At 40.6% G+C, this 26879-nt stretch overlaps 1 protein-coding gene across 1 annotated transcript in view; it reads left to right on the top strand.

Annotated features, from left to right (window-relative positions):
* Positions 1-15101: 15101 nt before the first annotated feature.
* The window catches only part of LOC101474305 (protein NLRC3), a 29819-nt gene continuing 18041 nt past the window's right edge, over positions 15102-26879 (top strand). The window contains exon 1 of the mRNA XM_024800697.2: positions 15102-15222. The gene's annotated coding sequence lies outside the window, so the exon portion shown is untranslated. The remainder of the gene's footprint in view (positions 15223-26879) is intronic.

Below are 26879 nucleotides of genomic sequence, written 5' to 3' on the forward strand. Positions count from 1 at the left end.
CTTCTTCCGGCAGCATTTGAATATTTCAGCACTAAACTGATGTTTCTTCAAAGCTCATTTCAACATGTTGAAGTCATGAATGAAAGTGCAGACTGTGGGTAAGAGCCAAAGTGAACGTTTATGTTTTGTTTATTTGTTATGGTGGCACAGGTGTTTAGATTTTCCTGCACCTCAGGGGTCCGTTCTTCGTACGTCGCTTACTACATCCAAGATAAAATGACACATCCAAGACCAAATCATCGCGCTAACCGTGAGCTCGCTATTCCGGTTCTCCGAACACACCTGCTGTTGACGATTAGTACAGCTGGATGAAGTAATGTGAGATCACTGGGTGTCGTAACAGGGGCTACGCATCGAGAGTAGAAACATTGATCGGCAACCCTCTGATTGGTCGGCGAAAATGTCGAAGGAGCGCGCTCGGTATTTTTCGGCAGCAGAGCAAGAACTCTTGATTGAGGGATTTCAGGAGATTCAGAGTTTAATCAGAACGCAAGGGAACACTGCAAAGGCTGCAAAAGCAAGGAGAGAGGGCTGGCAGAAAGTTGCTGACAAATTAAACTAGTAAGTAATGTAATAATAACAATAATAATGGAGTGGATTGATATAGCGCTTTTCAAGGCACCCAAAGCGCATGACAATGCCACTATTCAGTCACTCTCACATTCACACACTGGTGGAAGCAGCTACGGTTGTAGCCACAGCTGCCCTGGAGCAGACTGACAGAAGCCAGGCTGCCATATTGCGCCATCGCCCCCCCTGGCCAACACCAGTAGGCGGTAGGGTACATTTATTATATCACACTATATTGTCCAATATTATATTACATTATATTATATTATAATATGGTATATTATATCCCCTTTCACATTAGAGCCACAACAGGACCCACTAGAACATGGGAACAAGTAAAAGTGAAATATAAGAATATTCTACAGAATGGTAATATTTATCACTTATATTGCTTTTCGTCTCTTGGAAAGAGACCCTGAAATAATCTGTTTGTTTGTTTATAACAGCAACCAAGAAAAGGGCAGAGCAAAAAAAGACAGGTGGTGGTCTTGCACCCCCTCGTCAACAAGTTGGTTAAGTAAATAATACCCTCACGGGAATATCGATATCTCTCTATGAGCACACTGTCGCGCTGAGCTAAAGGATCCTGTCTATCCCGCAATATACGCCGCGATCTAATCCTGTTTACATAAAGTAAGCCTGCTCCCGAGCAGGTTTACGCTTACGGATCTGTTGCTATGACAGCAAGTCCCGGATGAGTTTCGGAGAACCGAACGATCCAAGATCATGCGAGATCGTCAACAATCAAATCCAGCTACCTTACTTAGCGAGGTACAAAGAACAGGCCCCTGGATGATCAGATCATCTGTCTGTACCTGAATGTTCACTGACAACACTGAGAGTCTGAACAGCAGCAGGAGAAAAACTCTGAGACATTTCAAACAGGCTGAAGTTCAACAGCAGGCTGGAATGTGTCCTGACTCTGCCGTTGTTTATGTTTTTGGTAGATCCAAAACCCAACAACAGCAGCAACAAGAAGCACAGCAGAGACAGGCAGAGTAACTTTCAGTCCAACAGATCCAGCCTCCTTCCCTCCATCCTCTGTGTGTCCTCCTGTCTGACCTGCAGGTGAGAAACAGGTGTGAGGTGTCAGCTGTCAGGTAGGTGATGAGTGAAGAACAGAACAGAATCCATTTCCTCTTCAAACTGCTGTCAGACTTTGGCTGTATCCCAATTCAGGTTCTGCAGCCTTAACGGTCCTCAAGGGACGTGTACTCAAAGACCGCTAAGGCCGGAATTGAGAGGCTTGTGAGATTGTAAAATGGGACGGTCTAGCCTCCGTCGCGCTGCCCAGGTTGCCTAGCAACCATGATACTAACAGCTGGAAATATATACAGCTTTGTTTGACAGAAATGAAGGAGAACATATTTTGCTCATTTGTTTCTACAAGAGCTTTGTGTGATTTGATAAGTATCTGAGGCTGAGACCACAGGACTGTAAAACATGATTTTTGGGCTTCATTTCTGTACTGAACAGTCATTTAAGATTAGCTAGTAAATAACAATTAGCTAATGTTGGTCATGAGACTAAAACCATCTCACTTTGGTAATGTAAGTATAATATGGCCAATATTATACTGGTCCTGCTAAATGGGTCAAACTGGGCAGAAAGTATACAAACACATAACAGCCTTATAGAATATGATGTAACACTATAGATCAACTTACCTCAGAATATATAAAGCATATAAACAATTACAGCAATATGATGCAACAAACACAGCAGTGCTACTAATCCAAAATACTCAGCTTCATAGAACTGAAACAAACATTTATTTTTAGGTCTCACCTGGGCTCCTGCTGCACTTCTTCATATGCTTGCTTGCCAGCCTGCTCGCCTGCCTGCCTTCCAGTCTGCCCTACGCCCAGACTCTCTGTTAACTCTTACTTCCCTCCTCAGAGCTTTCAAACCCGGACCTGCAAGTAAGGAAAATAACTCACCAGCAAACGTTTCTCAGTCACCAGCTCCTTACCTAGATGTTAATTCTGTCTTCGTCTGTGGCAGAATCTTCTCATTCACCCGTGACCCAGTTTCCTAGGACCCCCACTTCCTCACTCCAGCCACTATCTCCCTGTTGTCAGGGAGATAGTGATTGATGATCGGGAGCTGGTCGTGAGGTGTTAATCGCTTCTCGTTACCCCACGTATACTAAACGATGCACGATGAAGGCCAAACTCGGGCCGATCGCCAAAACGGTCGCACGACTCAAAAATCGTCTCAAAATGGGCCAAAAATCGCACAGTGTAAACCCAGCATTAACGAGTGAACCGTCAGCTCGTTCAAACACACGTTAAAGTCCATTTGGCTCGACGCCACCGAACAGGCAGCAATATAACACAGCTAACATTAACAGTGCAGTGAATACTGCTTGTGCCGTGATATTCAGGACTGCAAACCAAGCAGCATCACTGACTTTCAGCTTGTTGTGTTTGTGGATATATGACTGACTTTAATTATCCACAAAATCATCACATTATCTGTAAGATTAAGGTCGACTATTGTATTATTATCAGTGTTGGGACTAACGCGTTATTAAGTAACGCGTTACAGTAACTACGTTATTATTGTGGTAACGAGCACGGTAACTAGTTATTATGCCAAAATCAGGAACGCGTTACTCGTTACTGGGATTTAGATAGGGTCGTTACTCGTTACTTCGTGTGGTGGCTATTGCGGAGCTTCCACAGATTCAGTAACATTAGCAAGTGGTGGAGGCCAGCAGGTGGATGAAGGAAAAGGGGCGCAGAAGGAAAAGAGACCTGAGGCGGCCGCCGGTCCAAGTGTGAACTGAACTTCAGGTAAGAAGTTATGACCTGCAGTCTCTCTGGGTCAGATATGAACCAAGTTTAGGTGGAGTTTATTTTCGTTATTCTGACTTTTTCGTACTGCGTGCTAGCTAGCATGACGGAGTTTCTATACAGCTGGGTGGTGCTATGTTACTGATGTTGAACTTTATTTTGTTCATAAGTTATTAGAGTTGCCAACCGTCCCGCCTGGTATTCAGAGAAAATATTGCGCGTTTCTTATTGAGGTGAAAAGGAACAGTTTGTCCCGTAATTCAGCTACAGTGAAAAAGACACAAAGCTGGAGTTATTCTGTGTCTTTACGCTGCACAGCTGCCTCTTCTCCTCTCATTCTCCCCCCTCCCTCTCCCGTTTCTACTTCAGTCATGAAAACTGATCAATGATCAGCTGATTGGCTCTCTTGTTTGTTTATCGCCCACTTTGCGCCTAAAGAGGAAACCAGCGGATGTCGCGCTAAACAACAGCAGCACGTTTAAGCATGATCAGCTATTGTTAGAATTTATTTAATATTAATTTCTAGTATCAGCTGATGTTTGCTGGAGCCACAGCTGCAAAAAAGCTGCTGGTCATGATATCAGTTTGGTTATCTGGTGAGAGGGAAACATGAAGATGAAACCAGGAGATGTCCTTACTGGATCATCAGAGCTGAACAGGTGATGGAGAAACAGGTTTACCTTTTAGGTGACATGAATGAGTTGAAGGGAAGTTATGAACTGTTTCTGAGAGACAAATAACACCAGGATCCTTTTTTAGGTAGCTGACAGCTGGTAACTGTGCAGGGGCGGATCTAGGAAAGTGTTGCCAGGGGGGCATGTATGTCATTAACAGGGAAAGGGGGGCACAAAGAAATACTTTTCTTTCTTATTCTCATTTAAAATGTCTAGCTTTTAAAAAATAATTATCTGAATCTTACAACAAACGATTGATAGATTGATGCATATATACCATCAAAACAGTGTACATCACTGTCACAACAGTGTTTATTTTCATTCAAAGGCTTTATGATTTTTCCTATAATGGTGGGCCGGTCTCTAGTCAAAATGCCCGGGCCAATTTTCTGTCCCAGTCCAGCTCTGTATGCAGCTCATCTGCAGTCTAGTGTTGCCTACATCTTCCTATTCAGAAGGCAGAATTTCCGAGTTCTGAGTACAATCGAAAGCACCACGACTGCAGTTTTTGTGTTGGATGTAAAAGGCGCACATGACGCTGTGACGTAGGCTAGAATCATGGCAGCAGTCAATGACGGTCCAGGCGTGGGATTTCTCTCGTGGAAATGTGCACATTATCTTTTCCTTTCTATTGGTAGGTGGCACAGTGCACTTGTGTCAAGTAAGCAAGCTAGAAGACTGGCAAAGTTATGGAAGAAACACATTAACAAGAGAATTCTGAGTAAAACCAAAGTTACTTTCCCTAGTAACTAGTTACTTTGAAAGTAACGAGTAACTTGAAGTAACGGAGTTACTTTTGAGAGAAGTAACTAGTAATGTAACTAAGTTACTATTTTAAAGTAACTTACCCAACACTGATTATTATATTTTAAAGGCTTTAAAACAAAGTAAACGCTGAAAGTACAAACATCGCTAATGTCACATAACTTTGTCGACATGTGGCCAACAGTAGTGATGTGACGTTCTGTATCGAGGCGTCAAAGCTTGTGTCGAGAAATTGAGGGGGCGTTTCCGCGATGCGTGTATTGAGGCTTGCTTCATTTATGGGAGGAGCTGAAAATGATGACGTCCGAAGCCCCGCTGCCCGGCTGTACCACGTGACTGGTTCAGGAAGTGGTTCGGACTTTGCCGCGAGCTATGACAGCGATATAAACCCCTCAGACTTCATTCAAAATGTGGGTGTTTGATGGAGAGTTGCGGTTAGTGAGAGTTTGGAGACAGTTTGGAGGTTTATGAGAGTGAGGAGAGAAAGTCAGGAGAGAATGGAGCCAGCTAAGAAGAGGAGGATGTCCTCCCCTGTGTGGGAACATTTTGATCTTATTCCTCCCAACAAGGTATGTAAATTTCTACAGAAGATGTATTTTCATAATACTGATGGTGCAATACAATTTATGTTAAGCGGCTTTACTTTTGTACAAGGTGAAGTGTTTGCTATGTGCCAGGGAGCTGGGATATAACAACAACACCTCATCCATGCTTAGGCCCTACAGAGCTTTGCATGAGAATAAGGGGAACACCGATTGTGGATCAAGACCAGGTGAGCCATCAAATGCAATGATAATATAGCATGCAGTAATGTTACTAAATGATATAACAATATTATACAACTGTAATACGCTACGTGTGTGATATTTATATTTGTGCTTTGTTTTCGTTGTCTTTCCTCAGGAGAACAATCTCAAATAGATGAAGACCTGGTTAGCATGGTGATTGAGGACACCCAGCCATTTAGCATTGTGGAGGACAAAGGATTCAAAAGATTTGTTAAATCATTAAATCCTAGCTATGTTCTCCCCACTAAAGGTTATAAAAGCAGTGGAAATTTAGTTTTTACAGAATAAAATGTGAACAGGCAGGACTGTGGCTCAAAGCCTCGATGGCTGTGTCCCAATTCAGGGTCTGCAGCTTTAAAGGCTGCATTTTAAGGCTGATTACGTCACAGCTACCCGACGAAGGCCATCCCAATTCAAAGGCTGTGTCCCTTGTGGATCAGTGGCACATAATGATTAGGCAGGAAGACAGTCTGGATGATCCCCCATAAATATTTGATTGTAAATAAGGTAAAAGAAGTCTCATTTAAAATTCTACATAAATGTTATCCAGCCAGTCACTACATGGTAAAATTTAAAAGGGACATAAATACTAATTGTACTTTCTGTGGGGATCATCCAGAAACTGTGACACATCTTTTTTGGTACTGTTCTTTTACACAGAGATTCTGGAAGGAATTTAGCAGGTTTGTTATTGTCCATATTTTAAGGGAGTTTTCTTTACGATGGGAAAATGTTTTATTCTGTTTCTTTAAGTTCCCCAAGAAGTATGATAAATGTTTTTTTATGATAAATTTGTTAATACTTTTAGCTAAATTTTTTATCCATAAATGTGAGTTTACTAACAAAACACCATATTTCTGTCATTTTGTAAGGATGTGGAAATGTACATACAATCAATATCAGACTCCACCAACAAAAAGGCTCTCAAAACAATATGTGAATTTTGGTGTGTATTCTTATAATTGTTATTTTTTTCTTTTACCCCTGGCTTTTTGTGTTCATGTTCTGTTGTTTTGTATACTTCATCTGTTCGTATGTTGTATACTCATTGTTTGTTAAATAAAGTTAAACCCCCCCCCCCCCAAAAAACCCATAATGATTAGGCATATGATTTACTATTGCAGATGAAGTTTATTCTAAAGTTCAAGGAGAACAAAGAAGAATAGCATTTTCAGTTGTGTCCTGGCTGTTGTTCTCTGTGCTGAGTTTTTGTTTTTGTTGTTGTTTTTGTTTTTTGAAATGTTGCTTGAGTGAGGAGTACTGTGACTTCTAAAGTAGCTCTCACCATGCGACCTTGATGAAGATAAGATGATAAGTTCAGAGCCAGCTGAGAGATGGGTTGTCTGCTTTGCTTTAGGTGATAAGGCAGAAAAGTTAAAACTTAGTTTCTTGTCTTGGAGAAGAAAAAAAAAGAAATAAGGTTTTTTGTGTTTCTCCGCCAAGCTACAATTTCATTTTCTGTTTTTGAGAAAGGAGAATTTAAAATAATAATAATAATAATAATAATAAAAATAAAAATAAAACAAAGAGTGTTCCCTCTTTGATTTAGTACAGATTAATTACTGAATTACAGGTGTTAACCATTCCTCGCCGTCAGTCAGGGGAGATGCTTCCTCAGGGCTGAAGTTTTTCCTCCTTCGGGGTTAACTCCCTTCACTTTTGTGGAGTAGTGCAGACAGAAATCAGCCGAGGCACCGGAGAGAACTGAAGAGATGAGGCTTTAATAACAGTACTGCACACTTCGAAAACACACTGCATAGGCTGTAGCCCGTTAGAACGCTGCTCCCAGTCACCCTCTCTACCCATGACACACTCTCTCTCTTTTTCTTCCACTCCCTGCGTTTCCTTCACGCGCATGCTCACACACACATCACATACACTCCTTACTGCACTCAGTCACACACAAGACGGCAATTCCCGCAACACAGGAAAGAAAAAATAGAATTAAATAGATTCGATGACCCCAAATTATTGATTCATAATCATAACAATAATTATAATAACAATAGTAGTAGTAGTAATAAACTTCTCAGATCAGACGATCAGTGTTACATTTAACCTGGTCACAAAGCCCAAACACTCACAGTGTTTATTTAATCCCATCATGAAAACATACTTAAGTGAAGATAGTTTTTTATCCACAGTTAATTAAAATAAAACAATGTCATCTTATCAGGAAGTGCAAATCCTCACTGTTTTAAGTGTTCTGTGGAAGTGTCATTGGTTATTTGATAGTCAAACATCTCCCTCTAGTGGCCATAAATAAACAATTCACATTTACACCGCTAATTCATCAGGACAGCTACAGACTCAACACTGTTCTTTCCTTAGACTGTACAGAAAAATACTTCTTCTACTGCGTGTCTTTCATATTAAAAGCTCTTTGCGAATAGCTGTAAGGCTTTAATGTGAAAATATTAGAGCAAGTTTGAACAACCTTACCAATATAAACATTGAAAATAAACATAAGCTACAAGAAAATATAGACTCAGTGTGTCTGATTTGTGCTTTTGTAGGTAGTAGTTTGAAAGACGGTCAAAGTCAATATTTTATATCAGCTTTTAATGGGTATAATAACGTTATGGTCCACAGGCAGGACTTTGTTTTTCATTTCATATAGTGAAATGTGGGCTCAACATGTTTAAAATGATAAAGATCTACAGAAGCAAATCCTAGACTCCAGTTTTTCATCATTCAGTGACGCAGTTTGTTTTTCACCTGGTGTTGCCAGCAGCAGAGTTCAGATGAAGTTAGCATGAATCTGAGAAACAATGAAGCTCAACAAAATTAAAAACGTTTTTTTTTTTAGATTAGTTTTATTTAGTTTGTAGTTATGTTTTGTTTTTGTCACCTTGTCAGGCTTAAGCTGGCATTGTATTCACATTATCAAACTCTTGAGATCACAAACTCATGAGAAACGTTACTAAAATTAAACACTTTTTTCAAATTGTACAAATAAGGTGGACAACAAACTACAAATTGATTTTCAGTCAAATCTTCTCTGATGTCCGACTGTTACAACCAGACTTGATGTGACGCTGGCTGTCTCTTTATACCTGATATTAGCGTTCGTTAGATACATAAAAAAAAAAAAAAAAAAACAGCAGCTGTTGCGCAGCTGTTGATTTGCCTTGAGCTGTTGGAGGCTTCTTGCTGTTAAAGGGGGGATTTTATTATCATTACTAAATGTTTGCTCACTGTGTGAGAGGTGGGACTTTCTCTCTATGGTTCAGTATAAAACACCTTGAAGGAATGTTGATTTGCTGATATTTGATTGATATTGATGAACATTAACTGAAATGAACACAAACCCTAATGTCCCCTCAGGGACTTCTGAGAAACTGACTCATCCATAAACTTGGATTCCAGTCGTGTAAAGACTTGTTTTTCTTTACTTTGGAATTTATTTTCCAGCTGCAGCTCTCACAGCTGTTCCATCAGAGTTGAAGGACAAAGGAAAACTAACACATTGTAAGGTACTTTAGATGAACTTATCATCTTATAGTGAGAGATTAATCAGACTAATGTACAATGAATAATCTGCACTGAGAAACTTTAAGATTGTTTAAGATTTGAGTCCAAGGCTGAAATCAAATAGTCAGAATATTCCCTGCTCCGTCTTTTCATCACTCGGTCGACGTCCATGGAAAACACGATGAGTTGAAGGAAAAGTTCCCACAGTGTTCCTTCATACAGGTCATGTAAACATGTATGAATATCTAACACATTATTACCAGGGTTAAAAAATACACAGTGATATTTCTCGACCACTTGATCCTTTAAATATGTTAGTCTTTTTATCTTTCCAAAGCCAACATTTCAAAGTGCGTCACAGAGGAGAGAACTTAATGTGAAGAAGGTTTTAATAAATAGAGTAACATGTGTACAGGTTTCCGTCTGGACAGCGAGTGAGGAGGGGCTTTCACCCACCACAGACGTGCTTGTGTGTCACTGGAAGATGATGATCTATGAGCCTGTCAAAGGCTGAACGTTTAACAAGTGGTGCAGATCCAGGTAAGAAAGCAACACTGAATTGAACAGTTGAAAAGAAAAACCACAATAAAAAATATTTAAGAACACTGGATGAAAACACAGACAATGGCTGCTGTGGGAAATTTAGTTTAACACTCAGTTTCACTTCAGTCTTTGTGCTTCACTTTCAGATTTTAAGGCTTACTTGTATTTAAAGGTTTAGTGGGACAGTGTCACCAAATGGTGGCTCTGATTGTTGCCGTTTTCTCTGCAATATTGTAATGTCCTTACTTTGCTTTATGAAGAACTTTGAGCCAACTGTTTGATTTGATGCTACATAAATAAAACTGAATTGAACTCAACTGAGTGACGGCCCAAAGACTGCACAAAAACAGTGGCACGGTCTGATGTGCCACCAACCACGCATGCGTCCATGCAGGCAGCATCCTTCAAGTTGATTTCAAAGAAGTATAAAGTATAATTTATGGTCCACAAATGTGTAAAATAGTAGATAATCGGATTCTAGTAAAGTGTGTTTCTGCTCTCCTGCAGCACTCAAAGCACTTTACGCATTCATACAAGCACTGTTTTCTATAACAAGTGCTTTCTGTCTAATATTCATAAATTCATACTCCAGTGCATGCATCAGAGAGCAGCTTGGTGTTAATATCTTGCCCAAAGATGTTTGACATGCAGACTGGGGTTCAGCCATCAACCTTCCAATCAGTCGGTGACCTGCTCTACCTCCTGAGCTACAGCCACCCCAAATGTACATCCTCACGCTTGTTTCCATTCAGACAGCAAGCAAAGGGGAGGGGCTGTTCTCTCCCACTGGATACTTGCTTCCTCACAGTCCTACAAAATACTGTCTCCTAACTTTGTGGAAGTAAATGCTGTATATGTCTGAGGGATGCTGGAATGGGGACAGTACCAGGATATGTGACCACTGTAGCCACTGTCTGTGTTTTAGCGTAAGAGTGGATTTCACTGTTGTGACAAAACACAGACAATAGCTGCAGTGAGCTTTTTACTTTGTTTTCAATTCTCTGGCCCTTTGTATGTTAGCACTTCCCCTTTCTCCATCAACACTAAAAAAACCCTCTCACTGCAACCCACACAGAACTGTAAACTCTCCCTAAAACCTTGATTACACTCATTAGACTCCAACATGGACGGCTGAAAACTCTATGGCAGAGCAATCCTTGAGGTCTGTTTGAAGTTTGATGATTAGGCGTTGTCGGCACATTATAATACAAGTTGACTGCAGACGAGACACAGCTACAGTCAATTTATAATCATTATTTAATCCAACAGTTTGTTGTTTTGTAGTAGAAAAACATGTCAATCATGAAAACATCAGCTAAAAACCCTGTTTGAGCATGACTCTTTATTCCTGTTGATTTGTAGAAGAGAAAAAGAGAAGAAAAGAAAAAAAAAGCAACAGAAAAGCAAAACATCCTTTCACTGTTTTGAAGACACACTTTTAAAAAAAACATCCTAAAACAACGGTAATATTCCGGCAGCTGGGGCGCCAAAATACGACCGTGAAATAACAGAAAATAACTCCCCATAAAAATACGGTTATTTCCAGTAATGAAAATACAAGTAGTTGCGCTAATTTGACATGGGATCTCGCCTTTTTCAAGTGCCGCTAAACATTAAATCAGGAACATGTTAATGTGATTAAACAATGAAATCATCTATAAATAGGGAAAAAAAAAAACATCTTAAAAAACGGTAATATTCCGGCAGCTGGGGCGCCAAAATACGACCGTAAAATAACAGAAAATAACTGTCCCATAAAAATACGGTTATTTTCAGTAATGAAAATAGAGTTTGTTGCGCTAATTTGACATGGGATTCTGCCTTTTCCAAGTGCTTTTAGACATTAAATTAGGAACATTTTAACGTGATTAAACAATGAAATTACCTATAAAAAAGGTCACTGAATGTGGAAATATGAATCATAATACGTAAATGTACAGAAATATACAGTTAACTTGAATAATAATTGATTGCATGCCCTGGGACAGACTGACAGCGGCGAGGCTGCCATATTGCACCATCAGCCCCTTTGGTTATCACTAGGCGGTAGGTGAAGAGTCCTGACCACGGACACAACAACGGAGAGTGTCCGAGCCGGGGCGCGAACCGGCAATCTTCTGATCACAAGGCAAACTGCCAACTCTTGAGCCACAAACGGCCTAACCAGCAATGATAATAATACTTATGTGATGTAACACAAGCTTATAGGGATCATGTTATATACTTTTCCATAGCATTACATTTGAATTCAACAGTTCAATCTTTCAAATAACGGACAGATATTTCTGAAATCATGATACATTTGTGAATGTATTTTAACAATCTAAATATGCATATGTACAGACAGATACATTTAATAATCATGACAATTATGTTGTATTACATTACAGTGATTTAACGTTAATTTACATTCAAAATGTGAAGTCAAAGTCTATTTACGTAACTTTAATGATATTCTACAAGAACAGAACATTACTGTCATATTCACAGTAAAATACCTTCATATTAGGGTTTTTTCCTACGGTCGCAGCCATACCTCCGACCTTGTTGTTGTTAGTTCACATTCATTGGCCGATGCTTAGTGTCATGTTATTTATATTAATTGCAATTCCTACCTCTACATTTCTTTTTCAAAATATATAATTAGCACACCGTGCAATGTTTTACATTGTGGCATGCAGAGAAATCTTAACAAAGAAGCTCACAGAGAGATTGAGCTTGTTATTTAACCCCAAGCTGGTAGGGGGAACTCCTTAATAAAACACTTGCTGGTGCTACAATGTGCCTCAAGGTTCAACAACAGCACAACAGAAGTTACTCATGGTACAGCACTCTCTCTACAAAACAACAACTGTCAGTGATGCTGCACCACGGCGTAAACACAACATTCAAGATAGTTAGAAGTAACATAACCATAAACAATAAAACAAGAACATCTAAACAGCAGCACATGTCCCAAGGAATGATGGGAGACATTTCTGGATGTATTTTTGCAATCTAAATATGCATATGTACAACAAAATATATTTAACAAACAAGTAAATTGTGTTTTATTACATTTACAGTGATGTTATGTTATTTTACATTTGACGTGTCAGATCACAGTCTACTTATGTAAATGTAATGATATTCTAGAAAAACAGTACACAACTGTAAAATACACAGTAAAATAATTTGACATTACTATTTTTTGGAACAGTGTATGTAAACATTGAGCCAAATTTGGTAATGCCAACATATTAAACGAACAATATTTATCTCTTATATATAATACACCTATATATATACACTGTCAAAGATACTTGTCTTTGAGTGAAGATTTAAGGTGATAGGAAATAGAATTTAATTTATTTTATTTAGGATAGTGCATGTTAATGAACATAAATGTAAAAAAAAAAAATACATGAATGTAAACATACCAGATTATAGCCAAGGGCTAATTTCCATCTGTTGTCCTTAAGCATAAAAAAAAACATAATAATTCATAAAAATTCATCATTCATTCATAGTAAAAACTCCATCACCAAACTTACACATACACACCATTCTGTTCCCAAATAACACATTAAAACTATACAACTCATACATGATCACACACTTGATTTGTCCATAACCAGTTTTTAACCTTTGCCTTAAACAAATTGAATGTCGAGCATTCTCTAATGGGTTGAGGAAGACTGTTCCACAGATGGCCTCCCTTGACAGAGAGGACGTTCTGCCCAAATGCTGTCCGTCTGTGGGATATAAACAAGTCTCCTCGGATTGAAGCTCGAGTGGTCCTGTCTGAGCTTTCTTTATGCCTAATGAACTGCTTTAGTGGTGGTGGAGCAAGGGAGTGTAAGACTTTATATATATAAATAAATGCAACTTGAATCTTTACTGAAACTCAGTGTTTGACACGGAGTTCAAACTCCCTGCTGTAATGACTAATAATGATTAATATAATAACTATAATATTGTCCATATTATATTTACATTACCAAAGTGAGATGACTTTAGTCTCATGAACAACATTAGCTAATTGTTATTTACTAGCTAATCTTAAAATGACTGTTCAGCACAGAAATGAAGCCCAACTATCATGTTTTACAGTCCTGTGGTCTCAGCCTCAGATACTTATTAAATCTCACAGAGCTCATGTAGAAACAAATAAACTAAATATGTTCTCCTTCATTTCTTTCAAACAAAGCTGTATGACATGTTTCCAGCTGTTAGTATGATGGTTGCTGGGCAACCTGGGTAGCGCGACGGAGGCTAGCCCGTCCCATTTCACAGGCCTCTCACTTCCGGCCTTAGTGGTCTTTGACTACGCGGCCCTTGAGGACCGTTGAGGCTGCGTACTTTGAGGCTGCAGACCCTGAATTGGGATACAGCCTATGATTCACATTTTACATTAACACCATCCTCAACTATGGTTTATATATGGCCACTAGAGGGTGATGTTGGACTTTAAACACTAACATGGATACAAGAAGATCATCAGTGATGCTTCCTCAGTTTGAACTTAACACACATTTATTGTTTGCCCAATAATGGGCCTCTTTTATTGGGCTTTTGCTCCTTTCTCAAATACAACTGGTTCAGCAGATCATGTCCTTATTGTTTTAAGCAGACAGCATCATATCACCTCTGTACTGGTTTGTTTGCATTGGCCTGCTGTGAGATTTACATTAGGGTATTACCGAAAGTTGCTCAGTGCTGTTCCCTTAATCATCAGGTGTCATCAACGGGGGATCTCTGCATGTTTGCTTTTGCAGATATTTTTTTATTATTCCTACACAAGATACAACCTCAAAGTGATTCTTGTCTCATCCTGGAACAAATACATGCACATACATGATCCATCAGTGACGGTCACCACTCTACTCAAAGAAGGGAAGACGTTTCCTTTCTTTGACACAAATTACCAAGCACTTCCTGTTTTTTTTTCTTTCACATAAAAGCTCACTTATGAAGGTTTGACTGCTACACTTTTGTAAGTGAATGTTCTTTAAGATGTACTGAGGGTCATGTTTTAGTTTAAAACATTTTAACAAATAACTTTTAAATTGGAGGGTAAAAAAGGATTAAAATGAAGTGTGTTTCAGTCATTTAAAAACACTTCCTGTCACTGTGGTGGTTACAGTGACATCATGCAGTTTGTGTTTTGACCTCCAGAGGACCACAAATCAGTACAGACAGAGATCTATTCAAACTTTGCTGCCATCAGTAATAATTCTTCAAATATAATCATCAGTGTTTGAGCAGTTATGATATCAGGGATAATCTAGACATGTGTGGCAATACTGAAAATGTCACATGACACGCCTTAAACATCATGTGATCCACTCTCAGTCAGCACTTTCATTCATGACTCCAACATGTTGCAATGAGCTTTGAAGAAACGTCGGTTTAGTGTTGAAATATTCAAACGCTGCATGAAGAACAACAATGCATGTGTGTGTTTCAAACAGGAAAACAAGCAGAAATAAAACATGGCCTGCCAGCAGACAGTGTTTCGATTCTCCTGGGTGTCCTCAAACGCCTCTTTCCTCCTTGCTCAAATTTACTTTCACTTTCCTGAACTTCGTGGAGTGGAGGTTGTTGTTGGTTTGTGTGTTTGAAGAAACTGTAAGTTTGCTTTGTTTCCTCTTTTAACAGTTTGTCTTAAGGAACTTTACTGTATGTTCAGCTCATGTTTGATTTCTTCACACAACAAACTGTGTTTTCTCCATTAAAGTCAGTCTGTAATGTTTTTCAACGAGGCCGAGTGTGTCCGCCATTTTCTCTCTGTGTGTATATGGGCCTGTCTCAATATGCGTACTTGAGAATTGAGAAAGTTCCTAAGTGTGAATCAGACCAAATGCACTAAATGTGGTCTGAGCTCGGCCAGAGAGAGTAGTTCCGATGTTTATATTTACATGGACAGCAGGAGAGAGAGAGGGAGCAGACTTTGTAAATTAATATTTTGTATAGATGTGTGTTAGATGCATATTCAACATGTCGGTCGTAAAAATACCGCGTCACAAACTGTTGGCTCCGCACCAACAGGGACAAGTGTTACAAAACAACAAAATATAGTGTTGTTTAAAGCAGATGTAGCTTCGATTCAGCAGGTCGGTTAAAAAGTATCATGAACTGATGACTCTACGCCAACAGACCATTCACACTGAAACAAAAATGGAGAATAAACAGTTTTTACATTTCTCAGCCTGAACAAATTAATTATAGTATTACATTTAAAATAGTCTGTTAATAAATCAGAACATCTAATGATGCTTCAGTCACAATTTTTATATTAATAGTTTAAGTCAGACACAAAGCTGTGACGTTAAAAAAATTTCTTGATGATATCTATATCTATCTATTTTGGGTGCAATTGTAGCTGTTGCTGTTCTGTGAGTCTATTGTGCAAGTGGTGTGATATGCCCATGTAGAAAGGACGGCACTGCAACGCTGGACTTGTCCTTACTCTGGGCTCCCTCTTTATTCTGGCAACTGGTACAAAGAAATCAGCATACAGTCTTCATTAACAGTGTGCAAAGCAACTGCAACATTCAGTTCACCAGCTTGGGAGTTTTTTTTTCCTTTTTCTTTCTAAACATAACACTTAACAAATGACTAAGATATATTTATACAACACAACATCAACAAAGTCTTTCTTTTAAAAGTTCTAGCTGAAACCAAACCTGTGATCGTATAGTAGCAGTATTATTTATTTATTTTTCTCCTTTTTCCTAACCAGCAACAACAATAACACATAAAAACAGCTTTTCTATTATAAAACAATGATCATTGTTCATCATTTTTTTTTCCTATCAACAGCATCAATTAAAACTTATATTTAACAGCACCTACCTGGTACAAAGAAAACAGCACACAGTCTTCATTAACAGTGTGCAAAGCAACTGCAACATTCAGTTCTGTTAAAAAGAATTAGAACAATTACAATCTCATAGAGAAACATTAGAGCTGAGTGCAAGTCAAAAAGCACCCGACTAGCTAACGAGTATTAGCTTAGCATGCTAACTAAAAATGCTACTCGTGAATAAAGTTACTACCCATGCATCAAAATGCCTGTAACTTTCAGGATACATGCTAGTACTGCTTACAATCAAAATACATGTTGTGACAATTACCACTATAAGAATGTCTAAATGACTCGGGTAAAGTTTGTAGCATGCGTGCTTGTTGTTTTTGTCTGCTTCCACTTGTCTTTGCACTAGGATGATGTCGGAGTAAATGTGCAGTCATATTCGTTGTGTTCCCACTAGTGCTGTCAGCGTTAATCTGAAATGACGTTAACACCACAACATGGCAAATCTCCATTAACGAGCTACCGCAGATCGCCCCGTGCATGGGACTGGACGGCCAACATGTTAACGATCAAACTGCGCTAATGCAATATATATATGTATATATATATATATATATACAGAGATGGGCAGTAACGCGTAACGCGTTACTGCCCATCTCGTTAACGCCCATCTCGTTAACGCGTTACTTGTAACGCGTTACTGTAATCTGATTACTTTTTTCAACTAAGGAGTAAAGTAAGGGATTACTATTGCAAAAACGGTAGTTAGATTACCGTTACTTTCCCGTAGGAACGCTGTGTTACTGCGTTACTAAAACCGTGATTTTTTGCGAGAATGTCTCACGACAGTGACGTAAGCGAGTGCGCTGTTAGTGACAACAGCTGTGTGCAGATCAACAATGGATCACATATAGATTGTGGGCAAGGCTGGACAGGGACAAAAAATCGGCCCGGGCATTTTGACTAGAGACCGGCCCACCAGGATAAAGATTGAAAATGTGACGTCATTCAAGGGTAAAACCGCAAAGGATTCTGGGAACTTGTGGCAAGAGGTACTAGCGCACGCAGGCTTTCAATTGAACTCAGTTAGACAGCGATAAAAAGAAACCCAAAAAATGGCAAGAAGCTGTTGTATTATTAACTGCAATAGCCAGTTGCATGACAGCCACGGGAAGCCGACGGGTAAATCGTTTGTTTTTTTTTTATCGGATTACGTCGTTGAAGAGAATTTTTTTGAGCCATGTTTCCGAAGTAAGAGCCGACGGATGGTCTGGATATACCAAATATAACGTCTCAGAACACTCCAGCTCATATGTTAGTCTGCTCCAAGCATTTCCACAAAGGTCAGTGTTTTGTAGTAGTTAATACGTCATTTTTCTTAACATAACTGGTAATATAGGTTACAAGCAAGTCTGGCGTGAACAGAAATTGTCGCGCTATGCTCCTTTATTTATTGTGCATAAATAGTGAATTGTCCTGACACAATATTGTGTTTCGCTTCTGTTATTACCATGGTACATTGACAAAAACATATACTTTTATTCACAAGATAAAACAGTTGTTTTGTATCACTAATTGTCCAGTGCGATTACAACATACAATATTATTGTCACTGCTACATTTCTGTAATGCTACCAGAAATTATTTCCACTACTAATTAATTACCGTTGAGCTCAAAGGTTATATTAATAAACGGTTAACGAATGTGTATTTATGATGACGATTTGTGAGACTGGTAAACTTACCTTTGTTCGTACGATGGTCTTTACTTTCTACACGGTGCATTTCAAGGTCCTGTACCCATCCGTCGGTAAACTGTACCTGGTCTTGTTGCTGTGACCTGAAGTTACTAAACTTCATGAGTGTATGCACTCACTCCAAGAACCGTATAATTATAAATCTGAGCGTGGTGAAAGTTGGGCAGCACGCTAACGTCTTTTGTCCACTCTGTGTGCTCGTAAGGGTCTGACCTTTTCACTCCTTTGATTTTTTTCCTCGTATCTTTTCTTTGTCTTTTCGTCGAGTCTGTCTTTGTACGGACCGGCATTGTTCTCCTTTTGTTTTGTACGTTCCTTTTTTGTGCTGCAAAGAAAAAACAAGAAGGTATTGGAACCGGAGAATGAACGTTTTGCGGTGCTGCAAATGCTTGCATATGATGCGGTACTTGGATTGTTTTGCCACGAGTTCCCGGCATGCAATGCACGAAAATCACATGATTGCTAAACGAGGGGGAGGGTGCATCCGGCCTCCTCGGCTGTAATTGGTCCAGCCCAGAGTCGATCATGACCAATTGGCCAATCCAACACCTTTCATTATATATACCCTTCCTAAAAAAAAAAAAAAAAAAAAAGAAAAATCCATCGGCCCATAAAAACAAAAAATCGCCAGCGGCCCACCGGGCAAATGCCCGATGGCCAGTCCAGCTATGATTGTGGGAGAGAGTATGAGCGTGCAGCGTTTAAAGCGTGGAAGTACTGACCTTACTTTGAGTTTGATTCCATAAAAAGTGACAAAAACATTTGCGTCCATCGTGCGTGGGAAGAAAACTTCTTTTTACAGCGAAAAAACCCCCTAAACTTCTAAGCAAGCACCGAGTGCGCAACGACGTAATGGGAAATTCACAGAGAAACTCGCGGATTCTTCAACTGACCGCGGCACACCTGCACCAGGGTAAACCTCCGCCTACCACAGTCCTGCTTTGTAGGTGAAAATAGAGCAACAGGACCGCTGAGTCTTTGACTTTATTTATTTTCTGCTGTGTTTTACTTGCATCTATTTGAAAGAGTGAGTTTAAACACAAAAAATATTTTATTTTATGTGCTGGAATGTGTAGAAAATAGGTTTAAATGTTAAACTAATTTATTCAAGTCAGAGAATGTTGCATATAATTAAATTTTTGCTTGATGCATAAAGTTAAAAGATTAAAACTGATAAAACAAGTTAAAAAAAGAGACTTTTCCATTTGATTACATTCTGTATGATGGATTATGTAGAAAAAGTAGAATTGGGCTGAAAGATCTATCGCTTTATCACCTCTTCAGGTTGTAAATCGTGTTTTTAAAAAGTAACTAAGTAACTAAGTAATTAATTACTTTTGAAAATAAGTAATCAGTAAAGTAACGGGATTACTTTTTTGGGGAAGTAATCAGTAATTAGTTACTGATTACTTTTTTCAAGTAACTTGACCAACACTGTGTATATATAAAAAAAAAACACCCAGCACGCCCCTGCGGGCGGTTTATCCTTCAAGCTCAGGTCCTCTACCAGAGGCCTGGGAGCTTTAGGGTCCTGCGCAGTATCTTAGCTGTTCCCAGGACTGCGCTCTTCTGGACAGAGATCTCCGATGTTATTCCCGGGATCTGCTGGAACCACTCGCCTAGCTTGGGAGTCACCGCACCTAGTGCTCCGATTACCATGGGGACAACCATTACCTTCACCCTCCACATCCTCTCGAGCTCTTCTCTGAGCCCTTGGTATTTCTCCAGCTTCTCGTGTTCCTTCTTCCTGATATTGCTGTCATTCGGAACCGCTACATCGATCACTACGGCCGTCTTCTTCTGTTTGTCTACCACCACTATGTCCGGTTGGTTAGCCACCACCATTTTGTCCGTCTGTATCTGGAAGTCCCACAGGATCTTAGCTCGGTCATTCTCCACCACCCTTGGGGGCATCTCCCACTTTGACCTCGGGACTTCCAGGTTATACTCGGCACAGATGTTCCTGTACACTATGCCGGCCACTTGGTTATGGCGTTCCATGTATGCCTTGCCTGCTAGCATCTTGCACCCTGCTGTTATGTGCTGGATTGTCTCTGGGGCATCTTTACACAGCCTGCACCTGGGGTCTTGCCTGGTGTGATAGACCCCAGCCTCTATGGATCTTGTACTCAGAGCTTGTTCTTGTGCTGCCATGATTAGTGCCTCTGTGCTGTCTTTCAGTCCAGCTTTTTCCAGCCACTGGTAGGATTTCTGGATATCAGCCACCTCCTCTATCTGCCGGTGGTACATACCGTGCAGGGGCCTGTCCTTCCATGATGGTTCCTCGTCTCCCTCCTCTTTCTTGGGTTTCTGCTGCCTGAGGTATTCACTGAGCACTCGGTCAGTTGGGGCCATCTTCCCAATGTATTCTTGGATGTTTGTTGTCTCATCCTGGACTGTGGTGCTGACACTCACCAGTCCCCGGCCCCCTTCCTTCCGCTTAGCGTACAGCCTCAGGGTGCTGGACTTGGGGTGAAACCCTCCATGCATGGTAAGGAGCTTTCTTGTCTTTATGTCAGTGGCTTCTATCTCCTCCTTTGGCCAGCCTATTACCCCAGCAGGGTACCTGATCACGGGCAGGGCGTACGTGTTGATGGCCCGGATCTTGTTCTTACCATTCAGCTGACTCCTCAGGACTTGCCTGACCCTCTGCAGGTACTTGGTGGTTGCAGCCTTTCTAGCGGCCTCTTCATGGTTCCCATTTGCCTGCGGGATCCCCAGGTACTTGTAACTGTCCTCTATGTCTGCAATGTTGCCTTCTGGTAGTTCAATCCCCTCAGTTCTGACTACCTTCCCTCTCTTTGTTACCATCCGACTACACTTCTCCAGTCCGAACGACATTCCAATGTCATTGCTGTATAGCCTGGTAGTGTGGATCAGTGAATCGATGTCTCGTTCACTCTTGGCATACAGCTTGATGTCATCCATGTACAGGAGGTGGCTGACAACTGCTCCGTTCCGTAGTCGGTATCCGTAGCCAGTCTTGTTAATGATCTCACTGAGGGGGTTCAGGCCTATGTAGAACAGCAGTGGGGACAGAGCATCTCCTTGGTAGATCCCGCACTTGATGGTGACTTGTGCTATGGGCTTGGAGTTGGCCTCTAGTGTTGTACGCCACATCCCCATTGAGTTCCTGATGAAGGCTCTTAGGGTCCCATTGATCTTGTACAATTCTAGGCATTCCAGTATCCAGCTGTGGGGCATTGAGTCATAGGCCTTCTTGTAATCAATCCAGGCAGTGCACAGGTTGGTCAGTCTGGTCTTGCAGTCTCGGCTGACTGTTCTGTCTACCAGTAGCTGGTGTTTTGCACCTCTGGTATTCTTGCCAATTCCTTTCTGTGTCCCACTCATGTATTGACCCATGTGCCTGTTCATCTTAGCCGATATGATGCCTGACAGGAGCTTCCATGTAGTACTGAGGCAGGTTATTGGTCGGTAGTTGGAGGGGACCGGTCCCTTCTTGGGGTCCTTGGGGATCAGGACCGTCCGACCTTCGGTTAGCCATTCCGGGTGTCTCTCGTTAACTAGCAGCTGGTTCATTTGTGCTGCCAGACGCTCGTGGAGTGCAGTCAGCTTCTTTAGCCAGTAGGCGTGAACCATGTCGGGCCCTGGTGCTGTCCAACTCTTCATACTGGAGACCCTTTCTTGGATATCTGCCACTGTGATGGTTACTGGACCCTGTTCAGGGAGGTCGCTGTGGTCTGCCCTCAGATCCACTAGCCACTGAGCATTGCCGTTATGGGTTGCGTCCTTCTCCCATATGCTCTTCCAGTATTGCTCCATCTCCAGGCTTGGTGGTGCTGTTCTCTTATTATTGTTCCCTTGCCACTGAGAGTACACCTTTGCTGGTTCTGTGGAGAACAGCTGGTTTATTCTCCTGCCTTCTATCTCTCTGGTGTACCTCCTCAAGCGGCTGGCCAAGGCTGTGAGTCTTTGCTTGGCAGTTTCCAAGGCCTCAGGTATGGACAGCTTGCTGTATTTCTTATGCACCTTCTTTGTCGCACCTTTCTGCAACTCTGTTAGTTGGCTAACCTCCCTCCGTGCTACTTTGATCTTGCCCTCTAGCCTCCTTCTCCATGGAGGGTACTGCCCCTTGTGGCTGTTCAACTTGTAGCCAAGCATCTCACTGATCACTGCTGCCGTATTGTAGATCAGCTTGTTAGTGTCGGTAATAGTGGTTGTAGGTATTGTCCGTAATGCTGCATTAACATCATCTAGCAGACCTTCTGAGGGTACTTCACGTAATCTTGGTAACCGGCTACGGGGGATCCAGGTTTCAAGCTTGGCCATTATCCTATTTTTCAGGTCAGTTCCTCTCGCACTCAACGATCCTTCTCCTATCGCACTTGGGGCTATGTACCCAATCTCGGGTGGGGGTGATGATATCTCCCCCCTGACCTGGCGTCCTGACTCCTCCTTGCCGTAGCATTTGTGTTGTACCTCGTCAATCTCTAGCTGTGAGAGCAGTCCCTTCTTTCGAATGTTGGAACACTGAGCTACTAGTTGTTTCGCCGTCATTGTGGATGTTGGGTATCGAAGAATCCATAGGTCCGTCATCCTATTCATATAGCCCCTTCCGCCTGGGTTACTTGCGTAGTAGCATTCCAACAACGCCCTGTTTTCATCTCTTGCCCACCGATGCCTTCTTGTTCCAGTAGCCCACTTTTCGTCAGGGTGCCCTGGTTCCTCAACACCTGACGCGGACCTGACGCGGACCTTGTTGATTCGGGCGACGTCCGAGCCGGCATGCCTTCATATTTATCTGTCTCGCTCATGTCTGCGGTAGGCTCGCTTAGCATAGGGGGTCTAGCCTTAGGACCCTTACTGGATACAGACGCCCCAGGCAGGAATCGAACTTGCGATCCTGGGTTCCAAAGGCGTTGTAGTCTAACCACTATGCTATCCAGCTATATATATATATATCTATATATATTTAGATATATATTAGGGGTGCAACGATATTCGTATCGATATTGAACCGTTCGATACAGTGCTTTCGGTTCGGTACGCATATGTATCGAACAATACAACATTTGTAATTTATTTTATCAACTTTCCTTCTGACGACGCTGTCTGTGTTGAGCGCTCAGTGAATCGTTCGACTACTCCGCCTAGGCTGCACTGTCGAGCGCAGATCCACTGAGCACTCAACACAGACAGCATAGTCAGAAGGAAGAGCGCAGGGCAAGCTAGCGAGACAGAAGTTAAGCTCTCCTTGCAACATGGCAAATTGAACCTCCCCCACCCTCATTCAGATCTGGCGTTTGGAATTATTTTGGTTTTCATGTGACGTATGACCCTGAAGGTAAGCGAGTCATGGACTAAAGTAAAACAGTATGTTGGATGTGCCATGCAATGCTCAATTACATGGGTGGGAACTAGTGTGTTAGCGCAGTTAGCTCGTTAACGTGTTGGCCGTCTAGCCCCATGCACGGGGCGATCGGCGGTAGCTCGTTAACGGAGATTTGCCGTGTTGTGGCGTTAAGGTCATTTCAACGAGATTAACCTGAAAGCACTAGTGGGAACACAACGAATATGACTGCACATTTACGCCGACATCATCCTAGTGCAAAGACAAAAACAACAAGCATGCTACTAACTTTAGCCGAGTCATTTAGACAGCTGTTAGCACATGATTCTCCTTATGCTGCTGAGAATATAGCCCAGAAGAAGTGGATAGTATAGCTTTTATTTTGGAACGAGACATTTCTCTGTAATAAACTCTCTTTTCCAAAGATGAGTGATTACTCAATCAGATACAGGGCTTGCAATATCGCTAGCCCGACGTCCTGGGGCTAGCGATTTTTTCAGTCGGGCTACCACAATCTATCCCTTCCCTGCCCGTCGGGCTATTGTAGGAAGGAAAAATATATGTCAATGCTTTTGCATTCTTTCTGAAATGTAGCTGGGTAATTATGTCATTGGCATCGGTGAGCCACTGTCAATATGTGACATATTGAAATCGCGTTTGAATTTACGCTTGTTTTTTTGCTTTCACTTTGCAATCGTGCGAACTGTGTATAGAGAGCGACAGCACTGATCTGTGAGTGATGATAATTTGTGCACCAATTCCTCTGACATCGTCTTATTAATCGTTAGCTTACTATGCAAACATGACAAGTGAAATCTCCCGCAGCAAGCTTAAACATGTGAGAGGTTGATCGTGCAGAGAATCGCTGAGCTTATGTGAGTGCGTGTGTAAAAGCAGCAGGATATATATTTTAGTTCTGCTGAGCCAAATAAGACAGGTCAGGGTGAAGAAGTGACAGCCAAAGAAAAGCTTACCACAAAACGGAGAAGTTATGACAAATCAGACTATAAGGCAAAAAGAAAGTGCAGCTTTATGGTTTCATTGACAAAATAATTTCTGTGGCTGCAATATGACGAGCTAAATAACCAGGGCTGCACATAAGTGGTCCGCAGGTGCGCATTCGCTGTCAAAATAAAAAACACGCACAAGGGTTAGGGTTAAATTTAAAAACTGTACTTTTGAGTTAAAATATATATTTATAATTTTAATAAATGACAAATTAAAAAGGCATGAACATTTTTTTTGTATCGAAAAAATATCGAACCGTGACACCAAAGTATCGAACCGAACCAAACCGTGAATTTTGTGTATCGTTGCACCCCTAATATATATATATATATATATATATATATATATATATATATATATATATATGATTTGTACAGGACTACTAAATTAAAGCTTATGTGTTCCAACTGTAGAAAATAGAAATAATTGTGGTCAAATTGCAGATGTTACAGATGTTTTCTATATTCAAGTATATCTATATTTTATTGTGAAACAGAACAAATAAACAATTTTGCACAAACAAACATGTAGATATTGTACTAAGTTAAACTGTTTTCTCTCACTGTAGTGAATATGAACTCAAACTTTGATTTTTAACAAATTAAACTTTATGGTGACGTGTAGGCTGAACAGTTACTTTGACATTTGATTACAAATGAGTTATTCTGCTCTTCAGAGTTTTGAACGAGTTTGGATCACTTTGAGTAGAAAAGGAGGTACTTGTATCAATACCAAATAGGGCTGCCACAAACGATTATTTTGATAGTCGACTAGTCACCGATTATTTTTGCAATTAGTCGACCAATCAGATCATGTATCCATTGGACGTAAAACATACAGCTTATTGCACCAGCATGCATCTGCTCTTATATAACTATCATTAGCTTACAGCTTTAAGTGTTTAAGGTATGTGCTAACTAAACACAAAGACAAGATGATAGTTTATTAAATTTTAATGAAATTTGCAGATTGTTTCGGTGGAGTTTAATAAACTCAGCCGCGTGCTCCTTGCTATCTAAAATATAACAGGACACCGGAGTATATTCTCGAGCATCTCACACTTCTGATAATCAGCTGTCTGCTTGACGTTTTTTCAGCTGTGTAAAAACTATAACTTTAATCTCAGCTAAACCGATTTACTCAGGAACAAATAAAACACTAAAAAAAGCCAAACAATAACATTTTTAAGTTATATATCATGTTTAACCTGGATAGCGAAAGTCGGCGGTGGGTTTGAAAACGATTTGCCCGGAAACCGGTGTTCTCTCTGGCTCTAGTGAGCCTTGCCCCCGGCTAGCTATTGAGCTGGTGGGTAACAGACGTCTCCGAAAACATCGGAGCACTTTTGAAAATATGTGGTGTCTTGATAAACTGAGCAGAGATTTTTGAGGTTTACACAGCTACATTCTCGCCTGAAAACATGTTAAACGTTTATTTTGTAACGTTTATTTTGCGCTATGAATTCTGGGACACAGCTTCTTCTTCTTCGGGGTTTAACGGCAGCTGGCATCCTTGTACATGCAGTGCTGCCATCTTCTGTTTCAGTCCGTTATTACACGCTTAAATCCTACTACTTATTCCTTCGTCTTTTGGGATCTTACAAAGCTTCACGTGACGCGTTGACTATTAGTCTTCGACGATTTTGATAGTTGACATAATCGTGTCTAGTCAACTAATAGCAAAGTGTTGATTTTAACACGGATGCATTTTTCAGGGATGTTTAGTGATAATTAAGAATTTGCAGAAAGATACAAAGGAGGCCTGCTTGTTTTTTACTTTCTTGCGATTACCCTAATAATAATAATCCCTTTATGTTTTCAGTCCTTCTGAATGTGATTCCTCATCTCCAAACATGAGTCTTTCAACTCTGCAGGTTGCGACAGTTTTACTTTGCTGTGTTAAAATCCCAGGATCAGAAACATGTGAGGCTCAGCTCTGAGATCCACAACCAGATCATGTCTGTTAGATTTTGTCTGGATCTAAAAGCTAAAATCTGATTTGAAACCAGTTAACTGAAATAGCTGTTCACATTTCATTCACACAGACATCAGAATCAAACACGCAAAAATCCAAAATCTGCTGCTGATGTTAAAGCGTGTTTTCCGTGTCTGAGGACAGAGAGCTGCTGAACATGTTGCCATGTTAGTATCTGGAGTATCCATGGAGAAAGCACTGAATCAGGTTCAGGGAAATGAGTAGAGTAATTCCCAAACAGATAAATTCTGCGGGGATGTTTGTTCTAAATGAAATAGAGGATTGAAAGGGTTATTTTGAACTTTGAATCATATAAAATTATTCCTGTAGTCCCAGAATAAAAATAAGTTTTTAACATTTAAATGTCAGCATATTTGAGTGAAAAACTCTAGTTTGTTTCTCTAACATATTTAAAAATGCC

The sequence above is a fragment of the Maylandia zebra genome, unplaced genomic scaffold (assembly GCF_041146795.1).
Source record: "Maylandia zebra isolate NMK-2024a unplaced genomic scaffold, Mzebra_GT3a scaffold02, whole genome shotgun sequence".
Classification (NCBI taxonomy): Eukaryota; Metazoa; Chordata; class Actinopteri; order Cichliformes; family Cichlidae; genus Maylandia; species Maylandia zebra.